Source organism: Diabrotica virgifera, chromosome 4 (genome assembly GCF_917563875.1).
Source record: "Diabrotica virgifera virgifera chromosome 4, PGI_DIABVI_V3a".
Classification (NCBI taxonomy): domain Eukaryota; kingdom Metazoa; phylum Arthropoda; class Insecta; order Coleoptera; family Chrysomelidae; genus Diabrotica; species Diabrotica virgifera.
The window spans coordinates 247,355,737-247,371,610 of NC_065446.1; positions in this window are offsets into that span (position 1 = coordinate 247,355,737).

Consider the following 15,874-nt stretch of genomic DNA (forward strand, 5'->3'; position numbering starts at 1 on the left):
AATCCCCAAAAACCCCTAAAAAACAGTTTTCCGGATTTTTCAAGATGGCGCAGTTGACGGAAAAATCTGAAAAAAATCAGAGGGATAGTTTTTGATAAAATACACGAAATTCATAAAAAAAATTGGACCTGCAGCCATCTCCAACAAAAAGTTACAAGCTTTAAGAAAATATAAAAAAAATTTGAGGTTATGTACACTCGACCTACGGGTTCATAAAAAATGGACATGTTTTGTAAAAGCTTCAGCTATATGTGTGAATGTTTTGAAATTTTTAAATCAATTGCAACCCAACTAAAAAAAATTAAATCTAAAAATCTACGTTTTTGGCTGTGGGGGAGGAGTAAGGGGGGTGGCGAGCTAAAAATCCGCATAATCTCATTTTTTAATCGCATAGAAATTAAAAAAATATAAAAAATTGAATTCTGGGAGTGAGGGCATTTTGCCTATCTTAACGGGGGGTACCCTTTATACAAATTAAGAATTTAAGAACATGACATGGACGTTTTTCAGTATAACAGAATAATTAATAATGAATTGAACGATCTAGAGGTTTATTTGTTGAATTCTTATGCCTGGTTGCACCAACAGATCTTAAGCTTAAGGCGTGCATTAAAGAAACATTATGCGTTGCACCATTGAGTCTTAGATCAATTTTCAGCTTGCTACAATGGATTGTCATGTGGATTACATTGATTAGAATTCAAAATTATGGTGCAATGTATGTGACACTTAAATCGGCCCTATCTATAAGCTGAGGTGGGTTAAGCTGGATCTTAAGATTTGTTGGTGCAGCCAGGCATTCATATTTTTATTTTTCAGTACCGTAGCCTATTACTAGTACAGTTCATATTATTTTGTTTGTTCTTTTACTTATAATGTCTTTTCAACTCGGCTTTTTTAGGGTAAGAACAGAACAAGTGGGTCGAGGTGGAGGTGTAGGTCGCGGTGGATGCTACTAGTTAAGTCGCGGTCGATGTCGACAGCACATAGCAAGGAGGTCACCTGCGCTCTCAGTCGACCTAGAACCACTATCAAGTGAAGTAGTTTAATGAAATTTGAATGACAAAAATACTGTGCTTTTGCGATGTTGTGTCAGTTAAGTGATGATAGTAATGAAATGTCAGCTGTAAATAATTAGATCCTCCTTCATATTTCAAAAATATAATAAATTTAATTACTTTAGGAATTCAAAAATAAACCGAATACAAAAAAGGGATTATATAAAAAGTATCAACTCGGCTTCGAACGGACCAATAACAGGTAAGCATCCTTGTAGGCCACGCAGTAGACATCCATGTAAAACAAACTCATTTTATTTTCAAAAGCATCGATGTAAACCTCCTGGATGGCATCGCGCTAAACCTCCACCGCGACTTACCTGCTCTGTTCTCTTCCATTCACTACAATATGTGTTTGTTTTACATGGATATCGACTATCGACATCGACCGCGACCCACTTGTATTGTTCTGTTCTTACCAGTGATATGGGAGAGAGCTTACCAGTGATATGACTAGCGTCATCTGGCAATTAAAAGATGAAGTTTTCGATCCTAATAGCATTATTAATAATATTTAAAAATATTAAAATATTACTAAAAGATTTTTAAATTAAAAACTTATTGGTCCATTTCCTTGGTAACACCTCCAAGGCTTCTAAAATTTGCAAGCCAAATGGATGCTGAAGCGAAGAAGACAAAAGGGAATTCAAAAAACTTACAATCCACGACCCCGTCTGTTCAGCTGGTAAATTCCAACAGAAAATGGACCTAGTTACTCAAAGGAGTGAAGGCCAATATAAAAATAAAATAAAAATTTTATTTTTAATTCAGTTGCAATGCGAAGGCAAAACAATCTTACTTTTCAATTAGAAAACGGAGCACAGTCCAGTCTTCTGAATCGCGATTTTCGGCTCTTATTGGAGCCTCATCGGAGAGAACGTAGGCTTGTTCTCCATACTCCGATGAGGCTCCAATAAGAGCCGAAAATCGCGATTCAGAGGACCATTCTCGTCCCGGACGTCGAAGAGTAAGGTCACTGCTAGCACACCCCACTCTTACCAACGAACAGCGAGAAGCCTGAGAGCACCAAGTGCTGAAGAAGCGGCGCACGGTTAGCCCTAAGCTATTAGTTTGGAACCAGAGTGAAAAACCAACGACGCTTGGCCGTGTAAACCAAAAAGGTAGACGGATTGCGGGGTTTCAGAGGAATACTCTGGCCCTGGGCTCGAGCGAGTTCGCTCGCCCCGAACTCTACCTAGTGTTCACACACGGTTACAAGAACAAGTGCGAGTAAGGGGGCCAAACTAACTGCGAAAAAGGCTTTCAACGAGGGACCCACCAGCAGCAGGGTAAACTGCACCCATCAGGTAGTATAGTCACTGTCTAACGCCGGAAAAGCACGGAGGGGTGGACAAGCCACCTTTATCCCTGGGGTTTACCCCCCAGAACACCTTGAGGCTGAGGTGCCCTCCGATCGCTAGACTTGCATCCTCCCCCATTTGTCATGCCTTCATCTGTAAGGTCCGTCAGCTCCACCCGGTCGCTTCGTCCTCGGACGACGACCTCGACAAGCGTTGCCACCACCACCACCACCACTACAGCCACCACTACAGCCAACCAGTTCTCTTCCTTGCAACAGGAAGGCACTGTACCCCCATCCAGAGGCTACAACCGTCTCACGGCGGAGCTGGACCTCGAGACGCTTAGCGCGGAGATGCAAATCGTCCGCGATAAGTATCGCGAGGCCTACCTTCGCATCGAGCGGGACGATGCCTCCAACCCCCTTCTGCAGCGATATGCAAACGATTTTCCGCCTCTAAGAACACCAGCACAGGCTGGTCCTCAGCGTCAGAGCGCTCGGAATATACATGGTGCCATACCAAAAGTCCCAACCCAACCGTCAAAACAAGCACCCAAACATTCGCAACAACAACCATCTCAACAGCAACCCTCTTCTCAACAACAAGCATCCATCAGCACTGCAAACAATCCTGAACCCAACGATTTCGTCTTCCAAAGAAGACAAATAAGACAAATGTCTTACGCCAATGCCGCAGCCAATCCACGCCCCAAAACCCAAGCCAGAAACCAAAACGTCATTAACGCCATAAACGATCCTACACTGTCCGAGTATCTCATCAAAGATCTTCCAAAAGATCTTTGTAACAAACGCACCTTCTTTCGGCAAATAAATGCCACCACTCTTTTGTCCAACAAAATTCATTCTTGCAAAGTACTCTCACATGGAATCGCACATCTTCGACTATACAATCCGATAAATGCAGGGGATATTGAAAAAGCTATCCACACAGCAACTGGCCAAACCATGGTTACGGTCCACAGCCGTAGCAGAAATGCTAACACTTCCGCCAAAGAGCCCACCTACCTCCTCTGCATTACTGGAATCGACGTGGATTACTCCGAGCAGGAGGTCACCGACTTGCTCACAGAACAGCAATTCCCGGTCGAAAGACTGTGGAGAGTCAAAGCTTACAAAACAGGTAAGGACTCTAAAGTGATCAAGGTGGTGACCAAATCCTTGGAGAAATTCACGTCAGCATTGAGCCGAGGCATAACTCTAGATGGCGAAATCTACAATGCCGAACTTCCTCATGGCTCCGACCCTACAATCCCCACTCCAAAATATTGCAGCAAATGCTGCATAAACGGACACTCCATCGACGAATGCCCTCAAAAAGCATTCGTCTGCCCCCACTGCGGCGGCAACCACAAGTCCAGCGCCTGCACCAAACAGCAGGAACCCAAATGCCCGAATTGCGGCGGTGACCACCCCGCATACTCCAACAAGTGTCCACAAAGACACACCATCCCCTCCGCCCAACACGAAATACAGCCACTTACGATCGAAAGATCATTCCCCCCTTTCGAACTCCCTACAGAAACAAAGAACATCTTGTCTATTCAGACTGCTCTGTTGCTCAACTTGTTGCCCGAACTTCGTGAACATATCGCTGCAATCACGGCTAATCTGATTAGCCAAGTCTACGACCACTCGACAGTGGTCCACGGGTACGGGAGCAATGTCACAGTGACATTCCGCCCCAACCACTAAACACCCTCCCTTTATGGATTTCACCCTAGGCACAGTCAACTGTCAGGGTCTCTCCAAAAAGAGACCCCTCATCAAGAATATCCTGTCGAAGCATAACATCCAGATCCTCGCACTCACAGATACTCTGTCGAAAAACGATCCACACTTCGCAGGATATTCGATCATCCATCGAAGCCGCTGTCAGGTTTCACGTGGGAATGGTATTCTCGTGAAACACGGAATACCGCACAACACACACACATTCCCACAAAATTTTCGTCCACCTGATGTGGACTTCCTGGCAATTGACGTGCATATCCCCAATAACGAAACCCTCACGATAGTCTCTTACTACAAACACCCGGATCAACCACTCAACAGGCATTTGCTAGAGTACTTTTCGAGGCTCGGCAAGGCTGTGTTGATGGGCAATCTAAATTGTAGACACACACAGTTTGGTGATCACCGTCAAAACCCAGAAGGCATCCGCCTCACGGATTATCTACTAGACCTTCCTATTTCAAGAATCACCAACACTGAATTCACGTTTTTGAACGCCAATGGGGCTTCTATTGTCGACCACATCCTAGTTACTAGTAACATTCTGGATCGGTTCGGGGATAGATGCCACATAGACGATTCAATAACGTCAGACCACGTACCTCTTCTTGTCGACACCGACATACTCATTCCAAAACAACCAAACCCTCCAAGATCTATAAGAGACTATCGTCACGCTAACTGGACTGAATTCCAAAACTTCATCACACAAAATCTCCCTATGTTAGGCGAACTCGATACTAACGATAGTATCGACACCAGTGCAACCGATATCGAGAACCTCATCACTGAGGCGATCACGCACGCAATTCCACTCAAACAAATAACCTATACATCACCGGCACTTCCACAATACATCATTGCCAAAATTCAACAAAAACGACGTCTTCTACGTCAATACAAGGCCAACAGAAACCCACTAATCAAAACAGAGTACAACCGGATCTGTGCCAGGATAAAGAGGGAGATATCTGTCCTAACGGCTCGCCGGTGGGAAGATGCTACCTCAAAACTGGACTACAGAGACGGAGGTAAATTCTGGCAAAAATTCAAAGTCCTAACAAAACAAAAATTATCTCAACCATCTCATCTGTTGGTCAACAATCACATAGTCAATTCCCCAGAAGGGAAAGCCGAAGCATTCAGAAATTCGCTTCAAAACAATTTTCAAACGCCAGATAACCCGAACTTTGATCGCATATTTAAATTCAACACAGAATACATTGTAAATGTTACTCTCAACCACTACATTCCAGTCTATGATCCTATCATGGACCCCCTCACAGACAGGGAAACGGAGAGCTTTTGCCAAATCGGCAAAAACAGCGCTCCCGGACCTGATGGCATCAACCGAAGGTGCCTCAAAAAACTTCCAGAGAGTATCATTCCTCTTCTAACTAAAATATTCAATGCATGTCTCAAAAACAGCCACTTTCCTACTCCTTGGAAAGTGGCCAACACCATCATGCTTTTGAAAAAAGGCAAACCCCCAACCGACGTGGAATCCTATAGACCAATTTCATTAATCAATACTCTGGGTAAAGTTCTTGAGCTAATCCTAAAAGAGAGGCTCAATAACTTTCTCGAAAACCACAATATCATACCAAAATTCCAATATGGATTCCAGTCAGGTAAATCTACTAAACATGCATTAATAGATTTCACTACCAAAGTTACTCAAACCATCAACGATGGTTCAATCGCCATAGCCACATTTCTGGATGTGCAGAAGGCTTTCGACCAGGTCTGGCACGACGGGCTTGTTCGGAAACTTCTGGACATCGGGCTACCATTGCAATTTACCAAAATTGTACACTCCTACCTCCACAACCGTACTGTCAGAGTTAAAATAGGCGATCAAAAGTCCACCCCCTTCACTCCACAAGCTGGAGTTCCCCAGGGTTCAGTCCTAGCGCCGCTGTTGTACATCATCTACAACAGCGACATCACTAACCAAAATATCCCAGGTACTCGGCTGTTTCTCTATGCAGACGACACGACTCTGCTCTCAACTACCTCTCGATACAACCCAAGACTCCTCTTCAGAAGAGCCCAGGCTCTGTTGGACGGCGTCGGAGAATGGTGTTGTAAGTGGAGAGTCACGCTGAACGCGAACAAAACAACAACAATTGTGTTTCGCGCCCCTTCTGTGTCAAATAGAATCATTTGCAATGATGACGACCAACATCCTCTGAGTCTGTTGGGAGAAAGGCTTGTTGTTAGCCCGACTGTGAACTATTTGGGAGTACTGTTTACCAGGACTCTCAATTGGGACGCAGATCTAAAGGCAACTTTAGATAGGGTAAGGAACAGGGCCAGACTTCTCAACGCTCTCTCGGGAAAAATTGGCAAGACACACAAGAAGACTCTCATTCACACTTACAAGACCTTTATTCGACCCGTCATGGAGTACAAATCATGTATCTACTCTCTTTGCTCAAGACAAAAACAAGAGAGGTTGTTGAGGACGGAGCGTAGAGTCTTGCGTAGATGTAACTATGAGCACTGGCGATATCCCTCAAACGAAATCCATAACATCTCGAACACCCCCAAAATCACCGAGAGAATAAACTCTCTGAACAGGAACTTCACAATCAAAGTAATCAACGGCCCCCCTTCCGACACACAAGAATCTCTCAAATGTTCCTGTTCATCTTCCGGCCACGTACTCCACCGAAAGCCCAAACGCAAAAAGATTCATGTACCGTCCGCTCTAATGCAAACATGCATTGACGAACTCCCGGTGGAGTACGAAAACATCCTTGAGGCTACCCCGTTAGCCTACCGTACCCACCTCTAACATTTCCTCTTCCACACCCCGAACAGGGAGAAGTTGGTTTTTTGCGGTTTCCCAACTTCATTGCACAATTATACCTGTTCGTCCCAAGAAAATAGCCGCAACTATTTTCTCCACTCGAACGCACACTGTCCACGCTGCGCTCAAAGCCACCTCCTGACCGCCGACGAGGGACGCAGGTTCGCCTGTCGTTGTACAATGGTTTCTAGGGAGACTGGTCGAGAGCAAAGCACGGACAGTACACGTAAATATCTATGGAACCAACAACAATCCATCAAACTTTCTTCTCTGTTGACTTCTTAGCCTTCTGGACACCACCGTCCGGCATAACCCAGGATCCAAGAACACCAGGACACGGCGCTTGCCCCAGTGTGTTTTTCGGACTGTTTGCTTTTGCTGCCAACACTAAACATTCACCTCAAACCCTGAAGAGGACAAAATCCTAAACAGGGAAGCACATTGTACGCATTTCTTCTAAAGCAGCGGTTCTCAATCTTTTTGTGTCATGTACCACCAAATACTTTTTATTATTTTTGGTACCACCTAACCGAAATACATATCTAACTAGGTAATCTAATTAACTATTATAGTGGTGCTGATTTTGGCTGTTTTTGCGTTTTGTGTACCACCTCAAAAAATGAAATGTACCACCAGTGGTACATGTACCACAGATTGAGAACCGCTGTTCTAAAGCATTTTCTAGACAAGCAAATCAAACAATGAGAAGAAAGATTCAGAGGACTGGACGGTGCTCCGTATTCTAATTGAAAAGTAAGATTGTTTTGCCTTCGCATTGCAACTGAATCAAAAATAAAATTTTTATTTTATTTTTTTATATTGGTCTTTACTCCTTCGAGTAACTAGGTCCCTTTTCTGTTGGAATTTACCAGCTGAACAGACGGGGTCGTGAATTGTAAGTTTTTTGAATTCCCTCTTGTCTTCTTCGCTTCAGCATCCATTTGGCTTGCAAATTTTAGAAGCCTTGGAGGTGTTACCAAGGAAATGGACCAATAAGTTTTCAATTTAAAAATCTTTTAGTAATATTTTAATATTTTTTAAATATTATTAATAATGCTATTAGGATCGAAAACTTCATCTTTTAATTGCCAGATGACGCTAGTCACCTAATATTTTCACTACAGTTGCAATGGGTGGGAAAAGCTCTCGGTGCTGATCAATTGGAGTATGGAGAACAAGCCTACGTTCTCTCCGATGAGGCTCCAATAAGAGCCGAAAATCGCGATTCAGAAGACTGGACTGTGCTCCGTATTCTAATTGAAAAGTAGGATTGTTTTGCCTTCGCATTGCAACTGAATTAAAAATACAGTCGAACCCGCTTATTAGAATAGCCTTCGTGCCAAGCCAAAATATTCCTATAACCGGGATATTCTAATAACCGATTAGTGGTGGCTAGCAGAAATATATGTACCGAATATACGTCGTAATAGTACAACACACTTTGTAGAGGTACATACTGTATGTACATACATGTACATAGTATGTATTTACATGTACATACATACGTTATGTACATATTACACCAAACTACATTATCTGTACATGCATACCTACACAAATAAGTATGAAATGTATGCAATATGTAGATATACGTATACATATATATTTTCTTATTAACATATTATAGGTATCCAACAGACTTACTTTTTTTGTGGAAAAATAATCGGTAATCTGAGACTATTTGTTTTGTTACATAAGATATTTAGTCCGTTCTTTAACGGTAAAATATTGCAAAACCTCTAAATTTTAAAGAACCGCTTGGATTGACATGAAATTTGGTATACACATAGCTAACAAGTCAAAGAAAAAAAGTGATATTGTGCCGATATGTGCTTTTGCCCTGGGGGTGGTTTTCACCCCCTTTTGGGGGTGAAAAAATATTCGCCCAAAGAAAGTCAGGAAATGGATAAACTGGCTAATTTTAAGTAACTTTTGTTCTATAGAGTTTTTTTCACTAAGTCAATACTTTTCGAGTTATTTGGCAGTGAATATGTTCATTTTTTCAACAAAATAACCACGCTTTTAGACGGTTTTTCGCAAATAACTCAAATAGTAAGTATTTTGTCGAAAAAACATTATTAGTAAAAATATATCCTGTAAAAAATTTAAAAAAAATGGTGTATATATTACGTCTCTACACCTAGTAGAAACAGAGTTATAGCTAATGAAAAATAGGTTCATATTCGTCAAATTTCAAATGGAATACTTTAACGTGAAATAACCAAAAACGAAGCACATTTCGGGGAAAACTCATTACAACTTATTTAAAGTGTTTAAAAAAGCTTCATTTTTGTTTTATAAAAAAAATTCTAGCATCAAAATTAAACAAGTTACGCTCAAAATAAAGTTAGTCCCTTTTGGTTTTGGTAAAAAATCGAGAAAATCACCCCCTAATTAGTATCTTAAATGAACTTAATCGTTACGACTTCACAAGTTTCTTGACTCGCGTATATATTGTTTATATGATCTGTAAGTTTCATCGGTTCAAAGTCTTTATTATTGAAAGGGCTGTAGTTAAAAGGGGTTGAACGAGTCACTGAACACGAATGTATGCAAATTTAGAAACACCAAATCTCAATCAATTTTTGTATAACAGAAAAACAAAAAAATACATGATGTTCAGCAAAGGAAATGTGACATTTTTTGTTTTTTGAGATTTTTGGTATCTCTAACACTTTTTAAGTTATTTTGAAAAAAAGCATATTTTTCAAAATTTAAATTTTGAAAAATTTTACTTTGAAACCAAATTTTTCAAAAATAAGCACTTTAAATCGATGAAACTTACAGATCATATAAACACAACATAATTAAAATATTTTGTGGAGCGGTAATGATTAATTTCATTTAAGTTGCTAATTAGGGGGTGGTTTTCCCGATTTTTTTTTGCAAAAACAAAAGGGAGCAACTTTATTTTGAGCGTAACTTGCTTAAATTTAATGCTAGAAACTTTTTGTAAAAACAAAAATAAAGCTTTTTTAAACAGTTTAAAACAGTTATAATCGGTTTTTCCCAAAAAGTGCTTAATTTTTTGGATATTTCACGTCGAAATATTCTATTTGAAATTTGGTGAATATGAATCTATTTTTCATTGGATATAACTCTGGTTCTACGAGATCCAGGGACCTAAGGTGTACACCATTTTTTTTACTTTTTTATAGGCTATATTTTTGCTAAGAACGTTTTTTTCGACAAAATAGTTAGTTTTTGAGTTACTTGCGAAAAACCGTCTAAAAATGTGGTTATTTTGTTGAAAAATGAACATATTCACTCGCAAATAACTCGAAAAGTGTTGACTTGGCGAAAAAGATCTTTAGAACAAAAGTTACTTAAAATTAGTCAGTTTACCCATTTCCGGACTTATTTTGGACATATATTTTTTCACCCACAAGAGGGGGTGAAATTCATCCCCAGGGAAAAAGCACACATCGGCACAATATCACTTTTTTTCTTTGACATATAAGCTATACGTATGCTAAATTTCATGTCAATCCAAGCGGTTCTTTAAAATTTAGAGCAAAAACCGTGAAAGAATGGACTAATTAGCGTTGATTGAAATATTAATATGGGTCCAATACCTCAATAAACGATATTAGTCACTTGTTGCTCTAAAATTATAATAAATAAAAAATTGACATTGGTTTTACCCTCCAGAAAATTTCAGCGGTTATTATATTACAAGGGATTATTTATGACTTCCAACTGTTAAAAATCTAAACAGACAGCGACGTGGCGGTGAGTGAGCAATAAGAATGTTTACACAATTGAAAAATTAGGTACCTACTTTACGATCGGTAAATGTTTGGCGGAAGGTAGAATTGGTACCCATAATAAAGTAAGAAATAAAAAATTATCGACAGGTCCTATAAAACCAGAAAACATAAAAATTTGTGGGAAATTGTACCTAAAAAGTTTTTGGTAACTTAGGATTATTAGATAAAGCGGGATTTTTTACTAAAACGTATCACTATAAACGGTTAAATTTATTAAGGAGTAAATGGAAATGTTCCGGGATCTTAAAATTCTATTCCTTAAACCGGGATATTCCTATAAGCGGTACTCTAATAAGCGGGTTCGACTGTAAAATTTTTAATTTATTTTTATATTGGTCTTTACTCCTTCGAGTAACTAGGTCCATTTTCTGTTGGAATTTACCAGCTGAACAGACGGGGTCGTGAATTGTAAGCTTTTTGAATTCCCTCTTGTCTTCTTCCCTTCAGCATCTATTTGGCTTGCAAATTTTAGAAGCCTTGGAGGTGTTACCAAGGAAATGGACCAATAAGTTTTCGATTTAAAAATCTTTTAGTAATATTTTAATATTTTTTAAATATTATTAATAATGCTATTAGGATCGAAAACTTCATCTAGAAATTAAATTCTCTACAGACTTTTAAAGTAGTTACTTTTCTTTTCGATTCATTCATTTGTCAACAAGTGTGTGCAAAACATATCAGCCTTCTACAATTAATATTAAAATGCCACAAGAAAATAACTTCCGATAATAAATATGTTTCTTTATAGTTCAGAGAAATAAGGAAAACAAAATATCCTGTTGGTAACACAACCCCCTCCAGGCCGAAACCAAATTTTTTGAGTAGTATGGACATCTATATTAATAACCTATATGTTTCCTGCAGCCGAATTTGATATATACATAGTTATAAACAAATAAAGATCAAAAAACGGTAAAATTTCGCTTTTCTAAACAACTCATAAATCGTATAAAAAAACTTCAATATGGCGTTCGCGGAATATGTTTATTCTTATTGGTAGCTTAGAAAATTGCAAAATAAATCATAAATTTTGAGTTTTTATAAATATTCATAACTTATGTAAAAATTAACTTAGAACCTTCTTATTACATGACATGCTGAGACTTCTGGTGCTTAAATCATACCCTAAATTTCAAAGCAATTGGTCAAATAGTTTAAAAGTTATTTAATTTGTTTATCCCCCAAATTAATTAAACACTATAAGTCAGAAAATGATGAAGTCACAGTAATACTTTCGATAGTTTATGAAAGAAGAATATTTACACTATTAATTTAATTTAAAAAAATGACAAAAATAATTCTAAATATTGCAAAATTATTTTGCAAGAATATGTGAATTAAAAAAGGGGGGCTAACAGTATTTCTAAATATGGAAAAATAATTTTTCTATGGGTAACGATTAAAAAATTATTCTAATTGTTTATAAGTAAGCAAAAAATCGACATGTTTTTACAAAATAATTTTACACTGTTTAAAATTACTTTTTGTCATTTTCATTTAATTAAGTTAATAGTATAAATGTTCTTCTTTCATAAACTGTCCGAAGTATTACTGTGACCTCATAATTTTCTGACTTAGAGTGGTGACAAAAAATGAATTTGGGATAAACAAATTAAATAACTTTTAAACTATTTGACCAATTGCTTTGAAATTTAAAATATACTTTAATCACAAGAAGTCTCAGCATTTCGTGTAATAAGAAGGTTCTAACTTAATTTTTACATAAGTTATGAATATTTATAAAATCTCAAAATTTATGACTTATTTTGCAATTTTCTAAGCAACAAATACGGATAGACATATTCAGCGAACGCTATATTGAAGTTTTTTAGACGATTTTTGAGTTTGTTATTGTCAAATTTATTTAGAATGCTTCACTTTTTAGTAAAAGACGAAATAAGCGAAAATTTACCGTTTTTTGATCTTCATTTGTTTATAACTATGTATATCATCAAAATCGGCTGCAGGAAACATAGGTTATTATTATAGATGTCCATACTACTCAAAAAATTTGGTTTCGGCCTGGAGGGGGATGTGTCACGAGAAAAATCTTGTGTCTCTGGACTATTAGAGAAAATCTTTATTGCTTGTAAAATGATTCTTTTTATCCATTTTATGTGGACTAAGTTTCCATTTCATCTTTTAGCCCTGATTCTGGTAACTTTATATTTAGTGTAAATATTCGTGATCATGTTCCATATCGTTGTCTAATTTAAGTATTTTCATAAAAATGGTTTTTTTGTTAATAAAAAACCTACATATTTATTGATATCTTTTGTGGCATATTGTTAATTGTTCCGTACTTAACTTCCGGTTATTTGTTTTTACCAACATTGGAGAAATTAAGTTCAGCGGTCCATGATGCCCTGTAAACTTTTACTTTATCTAAACAAAAAACCAATTTCATGCATGAAGACTGATCAAATCACACCAAAGTCACATATAAATAGTCACATCTCAGATTTAAAGGCATTTAGTAGACAAAAGAGTTTAAAATAAAATGGTTTTTAAAATGTTTAAGGTTGGTTGTGTGTATTAATGGATTTGTGTTGGGTGTAAACAAGAATTTTGTTTTAGGTTTTGAGTATTGTTTTAATTGTTTTGTCAATATTCTTAACGGCGATGGGACATCCCTTACATCAGGAAGATTTAGACGCTGCAGCAACTGGTGATGGTAAGATTTTTTTTTACATTAAAACGAAATTATTGCAGTTTTGTGAATTAGATACTTGTTCTTTTATTACTTAGCTTTATTAACTTCTCTACCCTAATATTACCGAAATACATATTACAGTCTAAGATATGACATAAGGTCGACCTGCACCGATCTGTCTAATGGATAAAAATTATTTGATATTCGATTTTCAAGGCTCAAAAACATAAGTAAAAAATATCATTTTTGAAATTACAAAATACCTAAATTCAAGTTCACACGTTATTTTATCAGTTCTTGATAAGTATTTTGGACTTATTTCATCTGAAAACATTGTTTTTTATTTGTTAATGCAGTCCGATCGCCCGTCTTCCCTTAAGGAACCTTCCTTATTACCAATTATTAAGGAACCTTCCTTATTACCAATTAAAAAAAACTATTTTAGAATAAAACAAGGCAAAAATTCTTATCAGGACTTACTAGAAGAAGGTTTGAACTTGAATTTAGGTACTTGATGATTACGAAAATAATATTTTTACTTGTAAATAATTGATGGATTCGACCGTTACTTGATGGAAGTTCATTTTATCTAACAATAAAAGACTGAAAACGTTTGTTCAAATATACACAAACAACAGTGCAGGACTTATTATGGGTAATCCTCTAAGCCCATTGCTATCAGATATATTTATGAACCAACTTGAAACAACAATTTCTAAACATCCCGTATTTAAACAGTTCTTATATTGGTGGAGATACGTGGATGATATACTAGTATGCTTTACAGGAACTAACAGACAACTTGACCAATTCCTATCATATATTAATTCACTTCATAATAATATTGAGTTTACAATAGAAACAGAACAGAATAACTCCATAAACTTTCTAGATGTAACGATTTCCAGACTACACAACAAACATGAGTTCTCCATATATCATAAACCTACCCATACTGACACAACTATACACAATTCATCATCCCATCCTACACAACACAAATTAGCAGCCTACCATAGCATGATACATAGACTGACAGAAATTCCCATGACAAAAAATAACTTCGAGATAGAACTAAACATCATTAAACAAATAGCAGTAAACAACGGCTATAACGAACAAACAGTTAACAAAATTTTAAACCAAAAACTCCATAAGAAAGCCCTGAAATTAGTGTATCCACCACCACAGAAAGAACCCAGTACCTTCTGCTCTCTCACATATACTGGCAAGATAACAACAAAAATAGCCAGATACATAAAAAAGAAAGGAATAACACCAGCTTTCAGAACTAACAACAACTTAAGCAAATATATTAAGAACAATAAAAGTCGAAAGAGAAAGCAACTACAGAGTGGTGTGTACAAACTAACTTGTGGTGACTGTCCGAAAACGTACATCGGTCAAACTGGCAGAACTTTTGACAAACGGATAGCAGAACACAAAAGGGCATTCAACAATAGAAAAACAGACACTTCTACATACGCACTTCACCTTCTAGATCATAATCATTCTTTCAATGAAGAGTTTCAAATTCTACATATTCAAAATAAAGGCCTTAAGCTATCTTTTTTAGAATCTATGGAAATTAATAAACTGAAAAATACAGATATAATTCTGAATGACCAACTCGAGACAAACAGCTCCCCACTCCTCAACCTCTTCAGTTGAAGACTTAAAAAGGCAAACACATTGTAAACTATATCACTTGAGAAAGGCACTCCGCCGAAACAGCTGTAGTCACTTAGTTATAATAAATTTTGTGGAAGTATAGAAAACAAACGTTTTCAGTGTTTTATTGTTAGATTTTTACTTGTGTTTTTGATCCTTGAAAATCGTCATTTTTCGTTTTTTTTTTTTTAGTTATAAATTATTTATAACTCGTAAACAAACAACTTAAGAGAAAAATTACAAAACATTTTTTGTTTTGAATGATCCAAAAAATCCAAAATAATATCTGCCCTGGTCGAAAAAAATTTTTTTTTGGCTCCAGCACGTCACCAGCTCTTCAATTCTTCTTCCAAGATTTCCACCCTTTGTAGATTTCTATACTCTACATTCAGTTTTTTAGTCCTTGTTGTGCGTTTCTTAATAATTTCGCCAATATAATACCGGGTGTTCACTTATATTTTCCCCCATTTTAAGTGCCTATAACTTCTAAACGGCTCAAGATAGAAATATGCGGTTTTCGCTGCAATGTTTTATTTTAGCAAGAGTTTTTTATATCGCTTTCAATTACGAAAAAAAAATGGCGGATTTTTGAAAAAAACTTTGTTGACTTTTTTTTAAATGGAACACCCAGTATATTTTTTTGTAAATTGAAAGAACGGTCTTTTTTTAGACAGCAACCTCAAATGGTCCCTTCATATCGATTCGTTAAGTAAGAAACTCGCCTCAGCTTGCTATGCAATACGATCTGTCTCAAGGGAACTCAATTTAGCATCTTCTAAAATAACATATTTTTCGTTGTTCGAGTCTCATCTTCGATATGGTCTTCCTTTTTGGGGTTCTAGTACAGCTGCTCAA